Raw genomic sequence first — 24,130 nt, 5'->3', positions numbered from 1 at the left:
TTATTTTTACATAGAAATCTGTTATTCTGAATATTATTATATGAATTTATCAGCAAACATCTGCAGCACGATTCTCCATATCGGTTGCTCCATTTATGTTAAATATGCTTAACCCCATAATGCAATGTAGATAATATGAAGTTATGCCATGTGCTGGGGATCTGTATTGAAAACTCAGTTTAAGTTCATAATATTAATGTTTTCTTTTCATATTTAGGAAATGAAAACGTCGCTTTGCATTCGAGACATGACAACTCAAGCCAACCTGTGCAGGATATTGTAAGTAATCTTACGAAATTCTTTCTTTTTTGGTTATTTTGATTAACATAATTCTCATCATCCAGTTAATTACATGGCTTCTTACTAAAGAGGTCAATCCTTTGACAATTCATATTGGTTTAACATCATTTTAAAAAGCTAGTCAGCTTGCTGTGTTTGGATATCAGGACTGTGTCTGTCTATGGCAACAGATTGTTACTCTTAGCAGCAGTCTGCTACAAATTATTAATAGACCATTATAATTCTATAATCAAACAATCATTATCAACAAAGCTATCTTTTAATAATGGAGATTTGATTTGCTGCTCAGACTGAAGGTGGACATGATCTGAACTATGCTGCGTTGCATTTCTCTGGAAGGAAGGCTACAAGAGGAGGAAAGAAGAGAGAGATGGAGACTGAAGAGAGTGTGTACTCTCAAGTGAAATGCTGAATGTGAATGTGAGTCTATTAAAAATGTAAATTGGTTGATAATACTGACCTCTGACAAAGATTTACATTTGGATTAATGCTAAAAGCCAAAATAGCAGCAAACAGATATTCTCTTTTATTCGATGTTTCACCAATATTTGATTATGTGTTTGTATGTGTCGTCTTTTATCTTAAAATACTAACCAAAGTGTGTTTTTCATTAAAGAAAATGTTAAAGATCATGGGGGGAATGATTTTGTTAGGATCTATTGAGGGCCATCAGACATAACTGTTTCAAGATGTTCTCCTCTGCCATTTTGTATACGTTATGAATGTTCAAATCTGTTTACTTCTTCCATGAGCGTCATCTACTTACTGTCTCGGCCAATGCTCTGTAAAAACATCAATTGGGAGTTGTGTTGATTTCTTGCTTCCTTTTTTAAATGCATTTTTTATAATACTAAGGGGGGTTCAAGGTTCTTTATTTAGTCATACGAACATAGCTACAGTGCAGTTATGCCGATGAAATTCTTAGGTCACAGGCTTCTCCAACAGTGCAACACAAAACACGCTGAAGAAACCTAATCAGTCTTTGTCTTTCTTTTGACATATTTAACCCATTTTGACATGTCGACATTTCATAACTGTTTTACCTTATACCAAGGGACTTGTTAATGATATGATTTTTGGAGTTTCAAAACTAGAGATCAGAATTTAATAGCTGAGAGTACTGAGCGTACTTTATTGCCATGTCTTTATTTGCATTCTTCTGTAATAACATTTGCTATTTTGAGTGTTTGAGTGTGTCCACAAATGGTGCTCTAATGAAGGTCATAAAGTTAAGTATAGAACGCTGGACACTCCCCCTCACTGATCACCATCTTGGCTGCCATTGCTCTGGTGAACACAGCACTACACATTTAAGTTATGCATGATTATTTGTACCCCAACTATTAACTAAACCTACCACTTTAATGGTGTTGTAAAGAAGTCACCTTTCATTTTTATCCCCCTGTCGTGTTCGGGTCAAATCTGACCGATTTACTACTTTTATCATTCATAAATATTGTGTTTTAGATTTGATTGCTTCAAAGCCTAATGATATATTCCACAGTGGACATTTGAACATATAACATTTGCTGTTAACCGCTTTCATTGTGTTTTTTGTGTTTTAGTCAACTTTGCTACACCTATGATGTTCCCGGTAAAAAATGACCGACATAGGAGATTATTTGGTCAACCTAGATCTGGGGTGTCAAACTCAAGGCCTGTGGGCCAAATCCGGCCTGCGACCTCATTTTATGTGGCCCGCAACAGCTTGCAAAGAATATAATATACAATACAATTGGTGTAATTGTTGAATACTTGCTTTCAATTATTTGCCCTACACTTCTGCTTTCAGACGTATTTATTTATGAAGTTAGTACCAGAACTGATAATAATCCAATGCAGAGCCATAATATAATATAATACATTATTGAATATATATTATATATTTATATATTTATATTTATATAGTCTTAAAGTTACAACCGGCCCTTTGAGTGCAACCATAATGTTAATGTAGCCAACGATGATATTTAGTTTGACACCCCTGACCTAAATTATGTTCATCCATCAGATAGTACACACCCACAAATTGACAACCGTGTTAATTTTGGAAAACATTTTCAGTGTCTATATTTTTTTATATTCATTGCACTTATTCATGTAATCCAGCAGTCTGATATATTGTGTACAGCTTAAAAGGGTGTTTAATAACATTTGGTGATGGTTGTTTATTTTAGTGTTAATGTAAGTGGGGTTAAAACAGACCGATAACATTTTATCAGGAACACCGAAGTAAGGGGGGAGACACAAACACTAGAGGGGGGTTCATAATTATTGGGTTATTTGAGATGTCGAATGATTTGCAACCACAAAGGAAAATGTTGCTAGGTAGCTAAGTGTCTCTACTAAAGACATGTTGACACGTTGAGAGGAGAAGGACACAATGATACCAACGTGCGAACACAGCACCACAGAACAAAATATCAAATCAAGCGCCGCATTGGGAGTAGGAGAAGTTGAGTCAGTGAGAGCGGCCGAGGAACTGCACGGCTGCAGTTAAATATCCTCCCGCCTCCCCAGGTGGACCAATCAGCCTGTTGAAGGTAGCTAATCAGCTAATGGGCACCACCTGCTTGCTCACACACACACACACACACACACACACACACACACACACACACACACACACACACACACACACGCACACGCACACACACACACACACACACACACACACACACACACACACACACACACACACACACACACACACACACACACACACACACACACAGGAGGGAAAAATCTCTACACACAATACACATAACGACAGGGTCGTAACACATGTTTACCACTGGGCTTAGAACCACCATTATCTGATTGGTGGACAATCCTGAGCCGCCCTATTTATGGCCTCATGTTAGCCTCTTCTGCTGTTTACCACAAAGATGTTTTTTCTGCTATAATCCAAAATCCCATTTGGTTTTGGTCAAGGGAACAATGCTTTAAGGGTTGGCCGTCACAGACACATCATCCATGTATCACTCTATCGACAGGCAACTTTTTTGAAGCCTACTCTCCAAATACCTTAGTTCAAGCATTATCATCCAAGTACGCCTTTACAGGTAATGGGAATAAGTGTGAGAGTGACATCCGCTGGCTGTTTACTGTATGTGTTAAAAATAATTGCTGAATTATCAGACAAAAACACTGAAAAGTGAATACACCGTTTAAAATGTAAGTAGGCCTATCTCAAGTTAACATTGGGACACAAGAAAGGTTAATATTGTAGCGACCCTGATAGGATGTTGAGGGTGTCACTCAGGCATCCCCCGTCTCTCTGCCAATCACAGAGCTGCACAGTGATGCTGGTCTAGGTGCGGGCCTGTGGTTGGGGGAGCAGACGGGGGAAGGCGTGGAAGTTGTGACGTAGACACTGATATATATATGGATATGTGTGGCAATTAGTGTGTGAGGTTGAACCCACAAACTGTACATGAACCTGTGACCAGCCGAGAATAAGAAGAGTTATTAAAGCCTAATAACTTGAAGCCTGTTTCCGACTCTCTTCGTGAACATTACATTGGTGTCAGAAGTGACTTTTCGAACGGAGGACGTCTTCCCTGACGGGAGTTCGTAACTGCATCACAGAGCTAGCCGGTAAGCTAGCGGAGATGGAAAAGTTCAGCAAGATGGGAGTGAGGCAGGAAAGCAGTGATGGAGAGGAAGACGGAGCATGCGGGTAGTTGAAGGACATGAGTGGGGAGTTCGTGAAGGCACGGGAGGCGAGAGAGCGCCTGAGGGAGTCGGCGGTGAAGATGGCTAGAGACGCGGGAATGTCGCCGTCTTCAGCTGCGTTTCGCGCCAAAACCATGCGGGATGTAAACAACAATGGCGGCGCCCATCAACCAGTAGCAGCCGCCGCGTCCGTGAACACACCCAAGTACTCAGGTAAGGCAGACTGGGAGGCTTTCCATGCCCACTTTGAACTGCTTGCAAAGGCCTGGGGGTGGTCAGTAGAGACTAAAGCACTGCAGCTAGCTTTGTGCCTCACAGACAAGGAGCTTTCATGTCTTCTACTGCTTAGCCCTGAGGACCGACACAGCTATGAAGCGTTAGCGGGAGCTTTGAAGAGGCGGTTTGGACAGTGTTTCCCACCAGAGCTGCTCCGAAATGAATTGAGTAACCGCTGTAGGCAATCTGGGGAGACGCTGCGTGCGCTGGCTAACGACGTGGAGAGCCTGACGCGGCGGGTGTACGCACACATGCCACCCGGGGTGCAGAGTGAGCTGGCACGTGATCAGTTCATCAGGGCTCTCCTCCCTGCGGACTTGAGGGTCGAGGTACAGCTGCAGCATCCAAAGTCCTTGCAGGCGGCCTTGGAGATGGCTGTGGAGAGAGAGAATGTGTGGAGTGTAGCTGTGAGGAGCAACGGAGGGCCTGTACCACCGGCGGTGAGGAGCTGCAGAGAGGAGGAGAAGCCTGTATGGGTTACCGAGATGACGGAAATGATAAGGGCTGTTTCTCTGCAGCCAACACGCAAACCAAGTACCAGGGTCTGCTGGGGGTGTGGTCAGCTGGGACATTTGGCCAGAGACTGCCCCAAGGCACGCAGGACCCAGGGAAAGGACGTGGGGCCCACATAAAGGGGAAGATGCGGAGCCAAGCCCAAAAACTCCTCAACCAAACCACCGTTTTATTGTCATCAACATCATCAACATCATAGGAAGGAGCCCGGCGGCACAGCCGGGGGAGCCAGACTCTACACCTTCCTGAAGAAGATGACAGCACATGCGTGGAGCCTGTCGTCGCGGTGGGCCGTGCTGGTGGTGGGGATTCCTGTGATGTCCCTGTCGCTGTGGAAGGGGTGCCCTGCACTGCACTGGTGGACACAGGCTCTACAGTAACCCTGGTGAGACCAGATGTGTTGCCCAGTGGGACTGTGTTGGAGCCGACAGCGGTGCGTGTGAAAGGAAGAGGCATGCTGACGGTGTCGGTGGGGGGAGTTGAAGTGCAGCACCCCGTGTGGATAGCGGAGGTACAGGACCCGTGTATTCTGGGTCTGGACTTTTTGAGGGCGTCTGGCTGCCATCTGGATTTTCTAGCAGGCACAGTGAGTTTCCATGGGGGGCCTCTGATCACTATGACCCGTATCCACGTCCCTGCTGAACCTGCGGGGGGATCCCCTACACACACTGTGAGTACTCTAGGAACGGAAGAAAATCTTCCCTCTTTTCCTTTATTCCCGGTGACGTCCACTCAGGCCGATTCCGCACCTGTCACCCCCGTCCTGTGCCACCCGTGCACAGCCCCCCCTCAATTATCCCAGTCTGGGGTGGAAGAGGCGCAGTCTGCAGTAGTGGAGGTGTGGAAGAGGAACTGTGGCGGCCTGAGTCCCGAGCAGCAAGAGCAATTGTGGCAGCTGTTGCTAGAGTTCCAGGGCAGTTTTGCCATGAAGGAGGAGGAGGTGGGCCCAACGCATCTGGTAGAACATGAGATTGATACGGGGGACTCGCGTCCCATCAAGTGTCGCCCGCGCCGACTTCCCCTAGCTCGTCAGCAGGCTTGCGACGAGGCAGTGCAGAGCATGCTGCGGGCAGACATCATCGAGCCCTCGATGATTAGCAGTGGTGCTGTCCATCAGGCACTTTAAATACTACCTGTGTGGTCAGGCGTTCAAGGTGAGGACTGATCACTCTGCATTACAGTGGCTCATGACGTTCAAAGAGCCCGAAGGGCAATTCGCCAGGTGGATAGAAGAGCTCCAAGCTTTCGAATGGCAGGTTCTGGGCACTTTGGCGTCACTAATGGCGCATTTACACTGCAGGCCTCGCTCGGCTTTGGTTAGGCCTTATTAGGCCCAGCTCACTTTAATGCTGCGCTCACATTACAGTTTGGGAACTGGGGTAGTTACTATAGTAACGCAGTGTAGGCGAGGCGATCGGCTTTTTGGCGGGCGGAGCGACGCTGCATACAACTGCCGTGACGTCATCTTCAATGCGACACAACTCACAAAACACACAACAACAATGGAGGATGTGGAAGCCATCGTGTCCTTGCTTCTTGGTATGTGGTTTTTTATCACAGCAAGAAGGAAAACTTTGTTTCGGAAAAGGCTGCTTATAGCAAGACGTAATACGGAAGAAGCTGAGGGGAGATTTATGGCAATCACACAACGCAGCAGAGACTACGCCAAGACGACTCAACGACAACGCTACTCGGTAAGCTAACGTTGGCTAACTAGCAATGTGTTTCACGCTCACTATACGACCAAAGTGTTTCAAGCATTTAATTAATTGTAGCTACCACTTTTACCTATTAAAATATGTATGCTTTTGTTTGTGTATTTCAGAAGTTCGGTTGCCGCCGTGTTTGGATGCTCGACCGAGCAACCCAGTGGTGGGATAATATTGTTCCATCTTTCACACCCACTCAGTGGGTGGAGAACTTCAGGATGTCTGAGGAAACCTACCTCTACCTGTGCAACAAACTGCAGCCAGCGATGGAGAGACAGGACACATCATTCCGCTAGTGTATACCTCTAAAGAAGAGGGTGGCCATCGCACTGTGGAAGCTTGCGACCGGCTCAGAGTACAGAAGCATTGGACATCTTTTCGGAGTGAGCAACCCATCTGTGTGCGGGTGTGTGCAAGACTTCTGTGGTGCTGCAGAGACGTTGTTAGTACCGGAACTAATTTGTTCACCAGACCAAAGTTTGCAGAAATGGCTGCCTACAATGAGAACAGGTGGGGGCTCCCTCAGTGTGTAGGTGCTGTTGATGGATCACACATACCCATGTTGGCACCACAGGAATACCACTGCGACTATTTCAACCGTAAAGGCTGGCACTGCATCATCCTTCAAGGAGTTGTAGATGGAAAGGGACATTTCTGGAATGTGTTTGCAGGAATGCCTGGGAGCTTGCATGACACTCGGGTTTTGAGGCTGTCCTCATTGTGGGAGTTAGCCAGTCGTGGCAAATACTTTCCACCTTGCACCAGGAATATTGGTGGGGTGAGTGCTGGCTATTACATCCTGGGAGACTCTGCCTATCCCTTGCAAAACTGGCTCATAAAAACGTTCCCTGACAATGGACAGCTGACAGCAGAACATGTGATCTACAACAAGAACATTTGCAGTGCACGGGTAGTGGTTGAAAACGCACCTGGTAGACTGAAGGGAAGGTGGCGTTGCCTCATGAAAAGAAATGACTGTAATGTGAAACTTCAATCAATGGTGCTGACATTCTGTGCTCTGCATAACCTCTGCGAGAGTCATGGAGAGGCCTATGATGATGGATGGGATGCACCAGCAGTAGCAGAGCCTGGGGTAGCAGTGGCACAAGGTGCAGAGGAGGAGGGCACTGAAATACGAGAGGGTTTGATGCGCTACCTGAATCCCTAAATAATAACATCATGGTTCAGTGATATACATTTCTTGTGTTTGTAATTATAAACACGAAATTGAAAGACTGTGGGCCATTAAGGCTAGTGACATTTTGTTTTGTTTTTATTATTACTACATTGTATTGAACATAAATAAATCTTTTTTTCTTTTTCACATATATGTGTTTGTCAAATGATTTAAACAAAAAAATGTTATCAGAATTGACTATTTAGTAAATATTTGATTTTCAAGCACCAGTAAATACTTCCCCATAATAAGAACATTTGAGCAAATATGAAAGTAAACATAAATACAAATGATCTCTTATCCCCCTTCTCTTTCTGTTTTTTTTCTAAATACCCCCTTCCAGTTTATTTGTAAAAGGAAATCTCAAGGACCTCGAGCAAGCAAACTCAATTTCTTGCTTTAAATCTCTTCTTAAAATTAACTTTTATTGGGCTTTCCTAACTGATGGTGTTTCTTATTGCTTTATAAATTCATGTATTTTATATCTCTAGATCTTAATTGGGCTATTTTTACAATTGTTCTTGAGTGATATTGTAGGCTTCCTTTGAAGACGTCACAGCTCAGCATGAGGGAATCACATCGGACGAGCATTTGTGCTTATCTTCACTGAATAAATATAATGTGCGAGTCAAACTGCTGAGGTAGCCTTTTATCAGTTTAGGCTGCAGTGCATGATAATAACATCGTGCTGCACACGGCGCTGGATTAAAATGTGTAAAAGCTGTAATTATCTCAAAGGAAAGAACAATGCAAGAGAGCGCTTCATATGTTTTAAGACAGAGTACAGTGTGCACACTTTTTTCCTTCAGTAGCTCATCTCCTCTGGTTTATATTAACTCCTACATTCACTTCCCTGTTTTCCCTAAAGAATGTCTTTATAACATTAGTTACACATTGACCACCAAACACGTGATTCTCATCATCTTGTTGTGGGTGTATTCATTTGACATTAAGCTGACACATTTTTGTAGACTTAGGCGTGGTTAATGGTACAAGTTGTTAGTATTTCTCTTTTGTGACTACTTATTTTATTCAACGCTCAACTTGTTCAAACAACGAATGTGCTAAATCCACTGTGATAAAGATGACAGTCCTAAAATACTCTGTCTATAGTTGAAATAGTCGTGGTAGCAGAGGAAGCTGTGTTATACGTATTGACTGATTACATTTGCTATTGGAGAGCCCTTACAGATGTGCAACGTGAAAACAACATTTTTAAGCTTAAACAATACAAAACCTGCAAATGAAAAAAGTAGTCTCGGCCTCACGGTTAGAGACAAAACCGGTTCAGTGTCTCTGGAAGGAAAACAATTAAACCTTTACATGTTCAGTCACTGCTGTAAGGTAGATAATCTTACTCAAAGTAAAACTGTCATTTAGACAATTTCTTTGAAATTTACTTTGCATGTTTTAACAAGTGTGCTCTTGGAACAAGTGGATCGCCCACAGATACAAACTCAATTACACTTTTATTTCATTATTTTTAAGAGATCACTATTTGACAACGCCTAAATATTAAGCAGTCCACTTCTGTTATATCCAGGGTGAGTTTAACCCTCCACTGAGCCCCAATCATGTTACCCCTTCTATCTATTAATTGTTTAGTAACTTGATGTGAATCTGAATTTTTTTTTAACGTTGTACGACGACAATTGTCAGTGTTTTTGTTTCACTTTATGATTGGATTCCAAAACTGTAATTTTGTGTGTGAGTGGCAACCCAGTGACTTTGTTTACATGCTCACGAAAATCAGTTTGTTAATCAGATTATGGCAGGAAATCAGATGATGCATTTAACAACAAGAGATAAGATGAGAAGTACTTTATTGAATCCCAATTTGGGAAGTGCTTTTTGTGTCAGCATAAAAAGGCATGGCATTGTACAATACAAAAAAAATATGTTTGTATTGCAGCAGCATAAAAATATATGGCACTACTGTATATAAAATCAAATAAAAACTACAAATCTTGCATTTACAAATTAACAAAAACAAGAGAGATGAAACTGAATAATATTAATATTACAGAGGTGGTTCGTCTTCCTGAGGAGACGGGTCACGTCGGATGCCCCCTACAATCCGGTCGAGAGTGTGCAGGAAGGCTGGGTTAAATGCATGAGTTTGAGCATTCTCCTCCCTTCTCAAGGCCATTTCCTCCTCCCTCGCCCGGGCAGTAGCCTCCATGGTCAGCTGCCAGTGCCGATCCAGCTGGGCCAGGCTCTGTTCATGCCGTTGCTACTGTGCTAGGTGCTCGTCTCCTCCTCGTTTCCTCTTGCCTGTATGACAATAAGATAACTAAAGCAATAAGAATTAGCAATAACAATGTAAAACACCGGACAGGTACAGGTCACACAAGGATACAATACAATGTATAAGCAGAACAACAGTAAGGATGAACTAAAGACAGTTATGCCCTAGATGTTTACAATGATTGTGAAATACATTATGTCCAGCCTGTTGATAATGAATATAAATATATGTATATAATAGGATGTCACACACAATTGTACTAGCTGCTTACTAGCTAGTTTGTAACAGAGCATTTCCACACAGTGGTATAGCATATTTTACTTAATGACGATGGATGATCTAAAGTTTAAAAAAAGTCACAATTCCAGTCGTTTTGCCATGCCTATTTCTTACCCCACACGCTGCGGTGTCGTGATGGCACTCGGCGTTGGTGTCGGTTCCTCGGCTGGTGTCTGTGGTCGAGTTGGTCGAGTTGGGGTCCGTTCTGGATTCGATGACGATGTTGTGGACGGAACACTGCCACCACCCGTTGTTCAGGACTGTTCCTCCATACTAGTCCCAAGGGCATCATCTAGAACAGCAACATGACTTGTTAATTCCACAAACTACTGTAGCACAATACTAAATAGCAACAACAACTGCAGAAAAGAAGAACTGAACGTAAACAATGGCGCATGTGGTGGTAGCAAACAATAGCTCTAGCTAATGCTATCTGCCTTAGCTAGCTATGTTGCTCTTCGGGGCTCCATAAATAATAATATAATCGAACATAAATGTAAGGATAAAATAGACTTGTTTGTTAGAAGTGAGCTTTAGAATAGATAGGGACACAACACTTTCAAGCAAATAACAGAGCGTTAGCAAAGACTTACCATGCAGGGACTCCAGTAACGTGGTTGCAGAGTCGAGAGCTCCCTCCCTCCCAACAGGTTGAACCCCTTCCAGCTTTTCCTATCTGAACCACTCCGGCCGTTATGGTCCTTCACGGCTCTATACTCACTCTTAAGCTATTTCAGCTTTTCCCTACACTGCTGGAAAGTCCTTGAGAATCCGTGTTCGGCCAACAGTGCAGAAACCTCCTGAAAAACTTTTAGGTTGCGAGTTGTGCCTTCCAGCTCTCGCTGGATTTTATCATCTGCAATCAGCTGGAGGAACATCGTAACTTCGTCAATCGACCACGGTGTGCTTTTCTTTGCCATTTCTTCTAAGGTTCACTGTTTTAAAAAATGCTGCAAGCGTCCCTTAATATATGCGACACTAGGGATTAAGTCGCGCGAGAATTGTGACGATTCTCTCCGACCAATCAGCAGTCGTCGCTAGTTTAGCATATTCCGCCCGGTTGTTGGCCCCGCTTGTTGGCCTCGATAGAACCACGATTTAGTCGGGTCAGAAAAAAGGTGAAAAAGTAGCCCCGGGGCGGAACTAGGCCAAGTGTTAGCACAACCAAAAACAGGCCCCGCACGGCTCGGCACGCTCAAAGCGAGCTCCGCGCTGTAGTGTGAATGCGCCATAAGACGCTCCAGCTCCTTCGACAGGGCTGCTACTGGGGGCAGTGCCGGAGGGATGTAGAAGACTTCTGTCGCCGTTGTGACCCGTGTATGGCTCGGAAGGGCCCCCCTGGTCGTTCCCATGCGCCACTGCAACAGTTTCCCGTGGGGGCCCCGATAGAGAGGAGCGGTTGATGTGGTGGGGCCTCTACCTTTGTCAAACAGGGGTAACCGCTACGTTCTCACGGCCATAGACTATTTCACAAAATGGCCAGAGGCGTATGCCCTTCCTGATCAAGAAGCAGAGACAGTCACAGATGCCTTTGTGGCCGGCATGTTCAGCCGGTTTGGAGTGCCGGAGACCCTGCACAGTGACCAGGGGAGAAATGTTGAGTCCCGGGTGTTCGCCTCCATGTGCACACAACTGGGCATGCACAAAACACGCACCTCCCACTTCAGACCCCAGAGCGACGGACTAGTCGAGAGATTCCATCGCACCATGGGACAGCAGCTGGCCATCCTTACGTCTCAGCATCAGCGTGACTGGGACGAGCATCTGCCCCTGGTGCTCATGGCATGTCAATCTGCAGTCCAGGAGTCCTCAGCCTGTTCTCCTGCCCTCCACATGTTAGGGAGAGAGCTTCGAACCCCTGCTGTTTTGGCGTTTGGTCAGCCACCAGATTCCCTGGACACGCCTCCAAGTCCTGAGTACGCCAGGAGACTTTGCCCGCGATCAACAGAAAAGTGCTGGGGTGAGACAGAAGCGGAACTATGACACCCGGACAAGAGGGCAGCATTTCCTGGCCGGGGAGCTGGTGTGGGTCTACAGCCCACAACGGAAGAAAGGCCGGTGCCCACAACTGGACAGCCAGTGGGTTGGTCGTTGCAGAGTACTGGAGAGGGTGGGGGAAGTGGTCTACAGGGTGCAGCTGCCGTCAAAGGGGAGAAAAGTGGTTCTCCACAGAGACAGGTTGGCTCCGTACAGAGGAGTCGCTTCCCCACAGGCCCAAGGAACACTGGGGCCCGCCTCTTCAACACTCTCACTCAGGTCCCCCGGCGAGCGGAGCAACAGTGCCTCATCAGGGTCTGAGTGTCCCCCCATTGTATTCCCCCTTTCCCCGCCTGAGCGAGAACCGGCCACCCCTGTCCCCCTGCCGAGGAGGCAGTCACGACCCCCGAGTCGTTTCAGAGACTTTGTTTGGTAGTAAAGTTTATAGTGAGACCCCTCGTTTCCGGTAGAGGGCAAGAATGCGCCCTGGTCTCACTGGAAGGGATGGTAGTCCACCCAGACCTTCCTAGTCACAGTTCAGTGTGTAGTTGTAGTGTTTGTGCTGGGTGTTGTTTGTTCCTCGTGGGCTAGGAACTTTGTAGTGGGGGGGTAGTGTAGCGACCCTGATAGGACGCTGAGGGTGTCACTCAGGCATCCCCCGTCTCTCTGCCAATCACAGAGCTGCACAGTGATGCTGGTCTAGGTGCGGGCCTGTGGTTGGGGGAGCAGACGGGGGAGGGCGTGGAAGTTGTGACGTAGTCACTGTTATAAATAGGTGTGTGTGTGTGAGTTGGGTTAGAGTGTGTGAGGTTGAACCCACAAGCTGTACATGAACCTGTGATCATTGAGAATAAGAAGAGTTATTAAAGCCTAATAACTTGAAGCCTGTTTCCGACTCCCTTCGTGAACATTACAATATTTAGTGTTCATGTTTCAATAACGAGTAGTTTTGCATGGTGAGCCAATGATTTGTTAGCATTTAGTTAGCATAATGTTAGCTAGAAGCCCTTCTAATTCGTAAGGCTGGATACCGATTAAACGTTTGCAATATATCGCCCTTTGCCGCCCTAGCTTCTCTTTACAATCACATTTATTTATTAATTCACAAACCTTTTACATTTATGATGAGGAATGATAGATGACGGATGAGCTGCTAGGGCCACATCTGGTTCTCTGGAAGAAAAAAAAGGCTGCTCCACCCCAGGATGCTCCAGATTCCCATCTGGACTAAGCTAGCCATTATTGCAACTAGATGTGTTGTGCTTAAACAACATTTCAAGTAAACAGAATTATCTGTAAACTTTCCTTATTTGAGTGAGTCATTTTGAGATTAGTTTTTACTGACTCTTATAACATATTTTACTGGTGATAATTGTGTCTGATGTCTTCACTGGAAGCACAGTGTAGCTCATTTTAAAGCTAGTTAATCCAGTTTCCTTGTAACTACGACTAGTCTAGCACTTGTTTATGGAGCTTCATCATTTTCTCATTCATATTCACTGTCATTGATTTTGTCGTCCAAAGCTGTCTTTACAGTTAGACTTTTTTCCTGTAAAAAAAAAAAGACCTTTATTGGAAGATTTGCTTAAATAACTTGAGAAGAATGAAGTGATATGCTTCAAACAGATCAGAATAGGACCACTGACACAGGAAGTGCACTTTTTTAAATCTTTATTCTGTGAAAACCAATCAGATGCAGAGTGACACGCATATGGGCGGCCATGAGACCTTTTGTACACAGACATTGTCAAGATGTTACTGCTATCGGTAACACTGCTTCTTCTTCATCAAGGATGTAGGTGCAAGTATTAACTTAAATATTTACATTTAGATATATGAAGGTTCCGATAGCTTGTTTTTGCATGATGAATACTACATTTGCACACTAATTGTTTTTTACTGTTTCACGGTTTGGTTTATGTCAATTATTTCAGATACGCTGGCTCCAGTGACTACAGTTCAACTTGGTGAATCTGCTACCTTAACGTGTGCTCTGCATAAAACTGAGATAAGGCACAGAGAGCTCTGCTGGTACAAGCAGAGTGCTGGAGAGACTCTGACATTAATTGTGACACTGCCCGAATCCTCCACACCTTCGTTCGAACCAGGGTTTTCTCACTCAAGATTGGAGGTAAATATTAGAAATAATTTAAGCACCCTGACCATTCGGAGGACAATCCCAGAAGATGAAGGAATGTATCACTGCTCAATTGAGGATTTTCTTAGGAATCGTGGATGGAGTGGGACCTATTTGTTGTTAAAAGGTAAACGTGATCTAATTTTCAAAAGATTTTCAAATGTTTTAGATCTGATTAAAAGCTTCAAAATAGCTGTAAGTATCTGAACCCTGATTTGAACATCTACAAAATGATTTGAAGAATATATTTCCCAAATATTTGTGATGATTTGGGTTCTTGATAAAAAAAAATCTAATTTCACCATGTCTTGAATCTTAAAATTAAGTTAAAACCACAAATTAACTACATTATCCGGTTTTTCTTGGGTTTTGTGATGAAGCACTATTCGGTGTTTTAACAATGTATTTTTTCTTTGTTAAAAAATGACCACATTTAAGATGGATGTAAACACATTTTAGGCTATTGAATGTGCTTTTTAACACTTTTATTTTCCAGGAAACACTCAGAGGACTTCAAACTATTCTGTTCAGTTCCCGACATTATCTGATCTAGCTCCTCAAGAAAACTCGATGACCCTTCAGTGTTCGGTCGTCTCTAAATCGGAGAATAAAACATGTCAAGGAGACATCAGTGTGTTCTGGTTTGGAGCTGGTTCAGATACATTTCGTCCAAACATAATGTACACTGATGGAAGGAGACAAGAGGAATGTGAGAAGTTACCGGGCACTCAGAAGAGTTGTGTTTATCGCTTCTCAAAGAACTTCAGCTCCTCTGATGCCGGGACTTACTACTGTGCTGTGGCCACATGTGGAGAGATACTATTTGGAGATGTAACACATCCGCAATTAGGTATGGTTTTATAATGTTGAATATTAGAGGTGATATTCGAAAAATGTTCGTAACATTATGATTGCTTTGTGTTTTTTCTTTGCTGTCCAGAGAAAACCGCAAGTCCTGAAGTGTTTGCGCTGGTGATAGCGATCGTCTGCTTGGTAATTTCTGTGATTGGAAACATTGCTTTCTTCTGTTGCCGAACTTCAAAATGTAAAGGTAAGTGTTGTTGAATTATTTTGAAAATGGTATACACTGATTTTATTACATATTGTGCAAGAGATGTAACATCATAAAGTACAGGATGAACCTCAACCTCATGCTTTAAGATTTAAATAATAAATAACTGCAGAAGTTGGGTCTTAACAGAAATATTTTATTCAAGATATTATATCAAATAAATGTATCAGCAAACACTGGCAGCATGATGTGTCCAATTTTCTGTTAAGTAAAATGTCTGTCTTATTAAGTTACTTAGAATTTTTTTTGATAAATTGGGGTTACGATCCTTATATAAAATGAAGCTTAAAGTTGGGGTAGGTCATTTTGGAGAAACCAGCTCGAGTGCGCTAGAATTTGAAAATACACAGCCGGAAAAAATCTGTCCCTCCTCCAACACACACAAACTCGCACATGACCAATGAGGGCACGAGATAAGTTTGTGCACAGATGGAAGGCTGACAGACAGGTAGGCCATCCAGTTACTTTAGCTGGGCCGGCTCAGATGATTGGTTCTGCTTTTTACAGTATTACGGCTTCCACAGATGAATTTTTTTTAATGGATATTTTGTCAAAGTACTTAAGATATTCATTGCTATCGGGATGTTAAGAGCATTCCATGGAATATAACAAAAAGTGTATCTCAAGCCGGTTTCTCAAACTTACCTACCCCACCTTTAAACCAATTACATTTGGGTTTTTGTTTTTCATTTTTTAGGAATAGAAAACCCCACTGGGCAAGCAAGATATGACAACTCAAGCCAACCAGTGCATGATATGGTAAGTAATGACACAATATATGTTGGGATCTTTTTTAATAACATGAAATCAAACAGCACCACTAACAGTAAACATGTAAGGGAGGATGTACATCTGGCCGGTCATTAGTGTGATGTGAGCCCTGACAGGGTGAGCAGCAATCTTAAATAACTCTGGTGATTCATTTTGTCCAGAATGACCAACCACTTACCAAATACAACAACCAATCTGTTTATAAATTCAAACAAAACTGTGTAAAAGTAAACGTATAATGATCTTCTTATTTGCCGCACAGATTGAAGGGGGAAATGATCTGAACTATGCTGCCCTTCATTTATCTGGAAGGAAGGCTACAAAAGGAAGGAGGAGTGATTTGACTACTGAAGAATGTGTGTACTCTCATGTTAAATGCTAAATGTGAATGTGTGTCAAAAAAAACCCGTAGGTTGGTTGATCACACTGACCTTTGACAATGACTTATAATGTAAATATGTTAGCTTCCCTTTTGTTTAGAGGGAGTTTTTTCCATGCTAAAATCTGAAATCATATCATACAGATGCTTTTTATATTCCTTGTTTGACCATTATTTGATCTGCTCATCCTGTGTTTGAATGTGTCGTCATTTGATCTTAGAAATACTAACCCTAATTGGTTATATTAAACATATTAAACCAAATAATTGAGAAAGTGGTTTTTCTTAAGATTTATTTAGGGCCATTAAGCATAACTTTACAACTTTTTTGTAAAAGGAAATCTCACGTCTGTCCTTAAGTAAAAGAGCTAACACCACAAAATAATGTTACGCTAATATAATAAATAATTAGATTCTTATAAATCATGTATTAATGTAGTGGTCAGCAGTATCTGATCAATCATAATGACCCATCATAATTGAAAATATTTCACCTTCGGTATTTATTGCAATGGGGGTGGAAATATAATTATTATTTGATATGATAATTATCTGCTTGGTCCTTTTGGGGATGTTGTAAAAGTTGTCTTCAACTGGCACTAAACACAAAAATAATAAAATTCAATAACATGCTTTAACCACCAGGTGTCCCATTATATCAGCTGTGCACCGTTATGGTGTAAATACAGCCTATCTACCAATTGGATCAAATATAAAAGTCAGCCAAATTAGTGTTGATACTGCGAGGAGACGTATTGTGTGAAAAGAAATGTAAGATGTTGTTTAATTGCTTATATATTTAAGATCCACGTCATGTTTTCAGTTTTGGCGGCAGTTGTTCCTGTTTGTCTAGAAGTCTTCTCAGATATGTAATATTTAATGCAGCCAAACCGTGCAGCCAAACCATTATGTGATGACTTCCAAAGAGAAAAGCCTGCACACTCGGAATAAAGTGTTATTTTTAATTTGTTTGGGGGGATGTCATCGCAGAAACACCATTTCCCAGAGTGCATTGCGCCTAAACCATCCAATCAGCGAGCTGAGGGTATTGCCTACGTCTGTTTCCGGTATTGTTTATGACGGGTGTATTTTTGTATTTTCACATTTAAATTTGAATTTACATTAAAATACTTCGTGAGGTCTCCTAAAATGTTTTTAAATATAACTACGGTTCTAGTTGAAGAGTTTGTAAATTAACATGAACCGAAGCTGTTGCCTGGCAACGCAATCGCACAACGTCACGTCCGTTAATTCCACAAACACACACATGGATTAACATCGATTTAATACATTAATGTAGCCTTTGTTTCTGCTAAAAGAGGTGTCGACCAGCTGGGGCAACAAGAAAATCGGCGGAATCGAGTGTGACTATTACAAAATAAACCATTATTATATTAATATTGACAACCGACCGTCGGGGTAGCGTTTGCTTGGCATTTCCAGGTATTTCTCCACTGGTTCGGCCATGTTAACAATACCGTGTAACTGTCATGTTTGAAGGGACGAAATCGGGACATCTTCACGTCTCCCAGCATGCAAAATCGTCACATGTTCACGTCTTGCCGTGATACCGGGTTGTATATATATAACCTTAAAAGTCTCAATCACATTCCCCAAGTCGACAGTAAATCGTGTTTCTGTTAAAGCTTCCTTTTTAAGTAGAGCATGTAATGTACAAAGAACAAGGATACAAGTTTCTCCTCACACCTAAAAGCACATCAGGTAGCGAACATTGTGCTTTGATGATAGCGCTCACTGTTCATGTGTCTGTTGATGGGCTTTACCACTTCAGAGCAGATATGTGATCTTCTCATCTCAGGAACTAGATGCAAGACACTGCCTGCATGGGACATAACTACAGCTGGGCTGAAGAAACCGAGTTGAATCTGACTTTGTTCTTAAGATACAAATACAACACAATTTAACGTTATATCTGATATTTTCAACAACCCTGTAATAATGAGACTAGCTGGATCAATAATAATGGAGGGATCTTTTACTAATCCATGAAGTGCTTACCTATGCCTAGATTAATGTCATTCAGTTGTACCAAAGCATTTCTGCTAGAGAGATGTATTAGAAACTTTCCACAAGTGCTAAAAGTCAAACCAAATAGCGAAACAGTACATTTGAAAGATATTTACAAATACAACAAAATAATGTAAAATGTAGCTATTTTCACCGTGTTCTTCCTTGTTTGTAATAGTGTCTCAAATGTGACTTATTCATTGTTATTGCACAAGATAGATAAGTGGCTTCCTATAGGTGCGTATTCTGCAGAGAGAATCTATTTTTGGACAGGAAAATAGAGCTTCCAAAATAGTTTCTGAAATGCTAACAATAGATATTTTATGTGTTATTTCTAAAAAACATAGTTTGGTTATTTGAATTTCACTGCACTGAGGTGTTTGCATGTATGTGAAACAACAAGCAAAGCCACATGCAGGAGCGGATCTGTGAGATGTAGGCTGTGGCTGGCCATTTCTCTGCTTTGACAGACCGCAAAGCATGTTTACTCAGAATGCTCATGACTTTGGGCATCAACAGGATATGTCACTAGCGTACAAGAAGCCTCCGCAGGCTAAATTTAGCAAAAGCAGTTAATGTGATAGATTTTGGTTTTGGCTTCTTGGATGTGAACCCATTTAGGTCAATCAATGTCTGGTTAACAACACAACCCAATCCCATGCAAGCACAATTGTTGAGTCTTAATTACATCCTTTGTTATAAAATGATAAAGTTATGTTGTGGTTACTATTCAAAATAAATCTATTTGATTTCTGTTAATGTTCAAACGATGATATTCACTGTCGTACTCGGCTTCAGGTTGGCTCACCGCTAGTGGTGGATGAAGGGCCCTAAAAAACTAATCTATAAACCAATCAAACCAGACATTTGGTTTGACTGACCAATGTAAGACTATGACTATTGTCACAAGTAAATGTGTGTGAGTTGCGTAGCCCAACATTTAATCCAGGTCATCAGTGGCGGCTGGTGGAAAATATCTTTGGTGGCGCTATGGAAATGGTGACCAAACCATACTAGGGCAGTCCGGGGGGATCCTCCCCCGGAATACATTTTTGAGAAATGACCCCTTAAATGATTAGTTCTGGTGATGTTAGAGGGGGGGGGGGGGAGGACAAATTGAGGCCTAAAAATATGAGATAATCCATAATCTTCAGTGTGGTTAGCTATGAATCTTCCAAAACTGTGCAACAGTACAGTAGGCCCACACAAACTGCAGAACACTATTGCTTTGGGAACACTCAAATGATTGAATTCCCATTTAAAATAAGGAGACTAAATACGAACATTATGTGTGTGTGTGTAAATACGAACATTATGTGTGTGTGTGTGTGTGTGTGTGTGTGTGTGTGTGTGTGTGTGTGTGTGTGTGTGTGTGTGTGTGTGTGTGTGTGTGTGTGTGTGTGTGTGTGTGTGTGTGTGTGTGTGTGTATCATACTTGCTAACCCTCCCGACTTTGGCGGGAGACTCCCGATTTCAAATTGAGGCTTAAAAATATGATTCAAAAAAATAAAAAAATAGCAATTCAAATCTGTTGAAACATCTGCAGAAACAACATGCTGGGACGAAGCTAGTAGCTAAGACCACAGACCCAGACTCATCCGACGCCATTCCACCTTCACCTAAGCAACAGCGGCTGGATTTTAACCGAGGGACTGCTAGCCAGGGAAAAGTTGATAAAGCCATTGCACGGTATGTTGCAGAACACATGCAGGCTATGTCTACTATTTCTATTGCTATTTCTTGATCAACAGATTGTATTATTCTCCAATGCAATAATAGTACTGAAATGAAGGCTATAAGGGCAATAATGGGAGCCCTTTTTTTAAGTAACTAATGCGTTACTGTTCACAGTAACGCATTACTTGTTGGTGTAAGTAATCAGTAAAGTAACTGAGTTACTTTTGAAATGAAGTAACTAGTAATGGTAACTAGTTACTGCTTTTCAGTAACTAGCACAACACTGGCTATAAACTGTGCAACAGTACAGTAGGCCCACACAAACTGCAGAACACTGGTGCTTTGGGAACACTCAAATGATTTAATTCCCATTTAAAATCAGGAGACTAAATATGAATATTGTGTGTGTGTGTGTGTGTGTGTGTGTGTGTGTGTGTGTGTGTGTGTGTGTGTGTGTGTGTGTGTGTGTGTGTGTGTGTGTGTGTGTGTGTGTGTGTGTGTGTGTGTGTATCAGATTTACTCACACTGTTTCCACACAGACTTTAATATAGCTACACCATTGTTTGGTTTCCATGGTAGCGCGTCTCTTTAGCAGCACGCGCAACTCAAAGTCTGAGAGGGTGAGGAAGATGAAAACTGAACAAGAATCAACAACCCGACCCTCTGCTCACTCCTTTCCTGTAAAATACAGGTCCAGCCCACACATATGCTCCATGGTGCTGCAGGCATTGTCCTTACAACTAAAATAAGCATGTAAATGTTAATCTACAGCTCCGGCGATCCACTAGCACCGGAGTCTACACCTGCAGACGCAGCCATCCTCGACAACTACTGTAGCGTCACCTTGGATACGAGTCCAAACAACTCACAGACACACAGGCCAGGGCGCTGACAGGGCGCCTTTTGAGCATCAGATCTGACGACGCTGATTGGCTGAAATTATGTTTCGGCGGCATAGTTTACAGATAGCAACAGTCAGCTTGTTGGCTGCTGCTGCTCTGGCTGAGGGCTCCTTTCTTACCGCCCAGACGAGAGAGGGTAATGATACACGCTGCGGCCAGGCAGGAAACATGTGACTTATCAGTAACTTTAGACATCGTAAAAAAATTGTAAACGAGATTTTAATGTAGATTATACATTTTACTGATACCAACTATATAATATTTACCTTGTTCATTAAAAATAAAAATAAAAATGTAAAAACATTTTTTAAGTTAGCACGAAGATTTGAAACCACAAAGATAGCCTCGGTGGTTTCACACCCATTCTGACCAAACTTTTCTGAAGTTTCCATGTCTCATCTTTTCTTTTTTTTGAATGCATGTAAGCATCAACCAAAGACTCTCTTGTAAATTGCCTATTTATTTTAAACTTGGCAAAAACTACAGATACTATCGATATTTTGATGGAATATATCTGTCTTTACTCCTAGATATTTAACCTTTTCTGTGTGTTGACGTTTACGACCAACCCTGGCTGTGTTATCTCTCTTAAGGAATGGGAGGCACCAGCTATCTTGATAAACCAGTTCAACTCTCGGTCACGAAATGGTTTACGGCTGTGGGAACGCTGGCTTCGAGGCCATTAAGGGTCAGACGTAAGTGATTCAGGGTGCCCAGCTGTTTAGTCTATCTCCCCAAATATGTTGTTTACTCTCTCTGAACTAATTAAAAGATCTATCGAGAGAGAGGCGCGGCAGATTTGTCATGGCAACCCACCAGGGCAGTCAGAATCTCTGGCTGTGTGACTTGTGATGTGAATTTCTCCGGCTGATACTTATAAATAAACATTCAGTGTTTGACATCAAAGCTCCGACTCTCCTCGTGTCTCTCTGAGTCCTGACTCTCCATTGCTGCAGAAGTTTCCCTTACACATATATGATTCTGTAATATATGTTAAATTACTTTCTTTCTTTTTAACATCCATTACAGAGAGACAGGAAGTCCAAGAGTGTGGATGTGATGCATTAAGTATCAGCGAAGCTTGCAACATCTTGTGTCATGTTCCTACGCCCATTCATTTCTTTAAAGTTGTTTCTTTTGTAACAAAACAATGTTAATATTTTGTTTAAGTATAAGTGCCCTTAGCAATTTACCATCTTATCAACAGGAGCTAATGTTGTTAACACGTAAACGACAAATGAGTCATGTATAGAGGCTGTTTGAGGGGGAGGGGGCCTACATTCATACAATGTAAATGTGTGAATAATACAATTCATATATGAGTGATAACTACTATGGGACTCTGTGGAAGCTGAAGCTAGTAAATCTATCCCAAATTAGCTTGGTATCACATTTGCTGAAACGGTCAATATATCCTGAAAGTCATGCATGAGACAGATAATCTGATGAATATACTAAAGTTCCTCTGCCTCCCCCCAGTGCTTCTAGAGGCATTTGTAAGGTAGCAGCGCCTGAATGAAAACAACACTTGCATAATTTATTCTTGACAGAGTGGTAGGCGGAAACCTTTGAGCTAGATAGAGAAAGTGACAGTGTTAACCTCCAGAGTTTAAGTGTTTGATGGGGACATTTGCATTTGCATTGATAAGAAGTTACATTCAAATCAAAGTCAAATCAAATCCATATTGATTGTGAAGAAATATTTGAAGTAAAGTAAAATATTCTTGGGTGAAAGTATGTTTAGTTTTACTCTAACTAAATGTTATTGTGTTTTCCTTTCATGTTTCAGGAACCGGCTTACTGTCTTTTGGTGATTTACAGACTGAAAATGTATTTCTGCTTATGCAGTGTGTGGTCTCGGCCATTAAATCAATATTAGCAAACCTTTTTACTTTGATATATTCTACACAGTACGGTTCCAAACTGCTCTGTTTCCGAGTCACTGTATATGCTGCTGGGTGATGATTATTAAGAGGACACATTTTAAATTATTTGCATCCACTGCAAGGCCCTGATCATAGAAATGCACATGAGCCACAGTACAACACACATGGCTACTCTGGCTCAAGTATACCAACATCTATTTAAATTCAGATTGAAGAACAATGCACAGTCATAACATGTACATGTGTGTAGTCTCTTAGATGCAGCATTGCTTTTTGATGAGCATTGATTACCCACATATTCTCTCTGGGTGTTTGAAAAGTTTATTGATTTCAACTTGAGCCATTCTCAGTCGCCTCCTCATGCCTGTGCAACAAGCAGTGTTCTTTCGTGCTTTTCACATCAACAACTAGCTTTTTAAAAGCAAAATATAAAGCAAAGTTACTAACAGCACAACATTTGTTAAAAACATGCAAAGCTGAACTAAGCCAAATGCTCACAGGGGCGCATGGTGCTGTGTGTGGTTTGCTCTCACAGCGGAGTACACACACTCCTGTGGTAACTCTTGCTTTTGCTTCACTTTTTTCACTTTTCTTGTGGAGTAATTCAGTGCTGCATAGTTTACCGCCTCTTCGTCTCCGTCCTGCAAATCATATAGTCTATTAAACTTACATTCCTTAAATAGTACGCCTGTAAAATGAAAAACACTTCATCCAAACCAAGTCTAATGTTTGAATGTTTGAGTCTAAAGTCAGAAAAATGTACAAAGATTATTTTTGCCTCCATATTTGGTGCATAGTTTCAAAGTTCAAAACATATTTACCAGGTCAGTTGATTCGTCCACTGCCGCCTCGTTGGCTCTAGGATTACGGATGGTACACGTTGCTACTGCAGAAAAAGTTAAATAATGTTAGAGGGGTTTCAATTGTTCAATTTTCTGCTGAATTTCAAAGTAGAGTCTGGAGTTTTGCCCTTTTGTGGGAATTTTACTTTTGAATTTATTTTAGAAATATAACTACATGAAACTTTAATTATGAGTTCACAGAATATGTTGAGTACATGTATGGTGACATCATACATGACATGTCTGCATAGAGATTATTATTTTAGAGTTAAGTATTGA

General features: G+C 42.0%; 1 long non-coding RNA gene across 1 annotated transcript; it reads left to right on the top strand.

Annotated features, from left to right (window-relative positions):
- Positions 1–14,492: 14,492 nt before the first annotated feature.
- Positions 14,493–16,980, top strand: LOC307032287. The gene is made up of 4 exons (XR_013806217.1): positions 14,493–15,144; positions 15,235–15,345; positions 16,064–16,125; positions 16,400–16,980. It is a non-coding gene; the product is annotated as an uncharacterized lncRNA (long non-coding RNA).
- Positions 16,981–24,130: the final 7,150 nt, after the last annotated feature.

The sequence above is a fragment of the Notothenia rossii genome, assembly GCF_949606895.1.
Source record: "Notothenia rossii genome assembly, chromosome: 3".
Taxonomy (NCBI): domain Eukaryota; kingdom Metazoa; phylum Chordata; class Actinopteri; order Perciformes; family Nototheniidae; genus Notothenia; species Notothenia rossii.
This window is presented reverse-complemented; position numbering and strand designations above follow the sequence as displayed.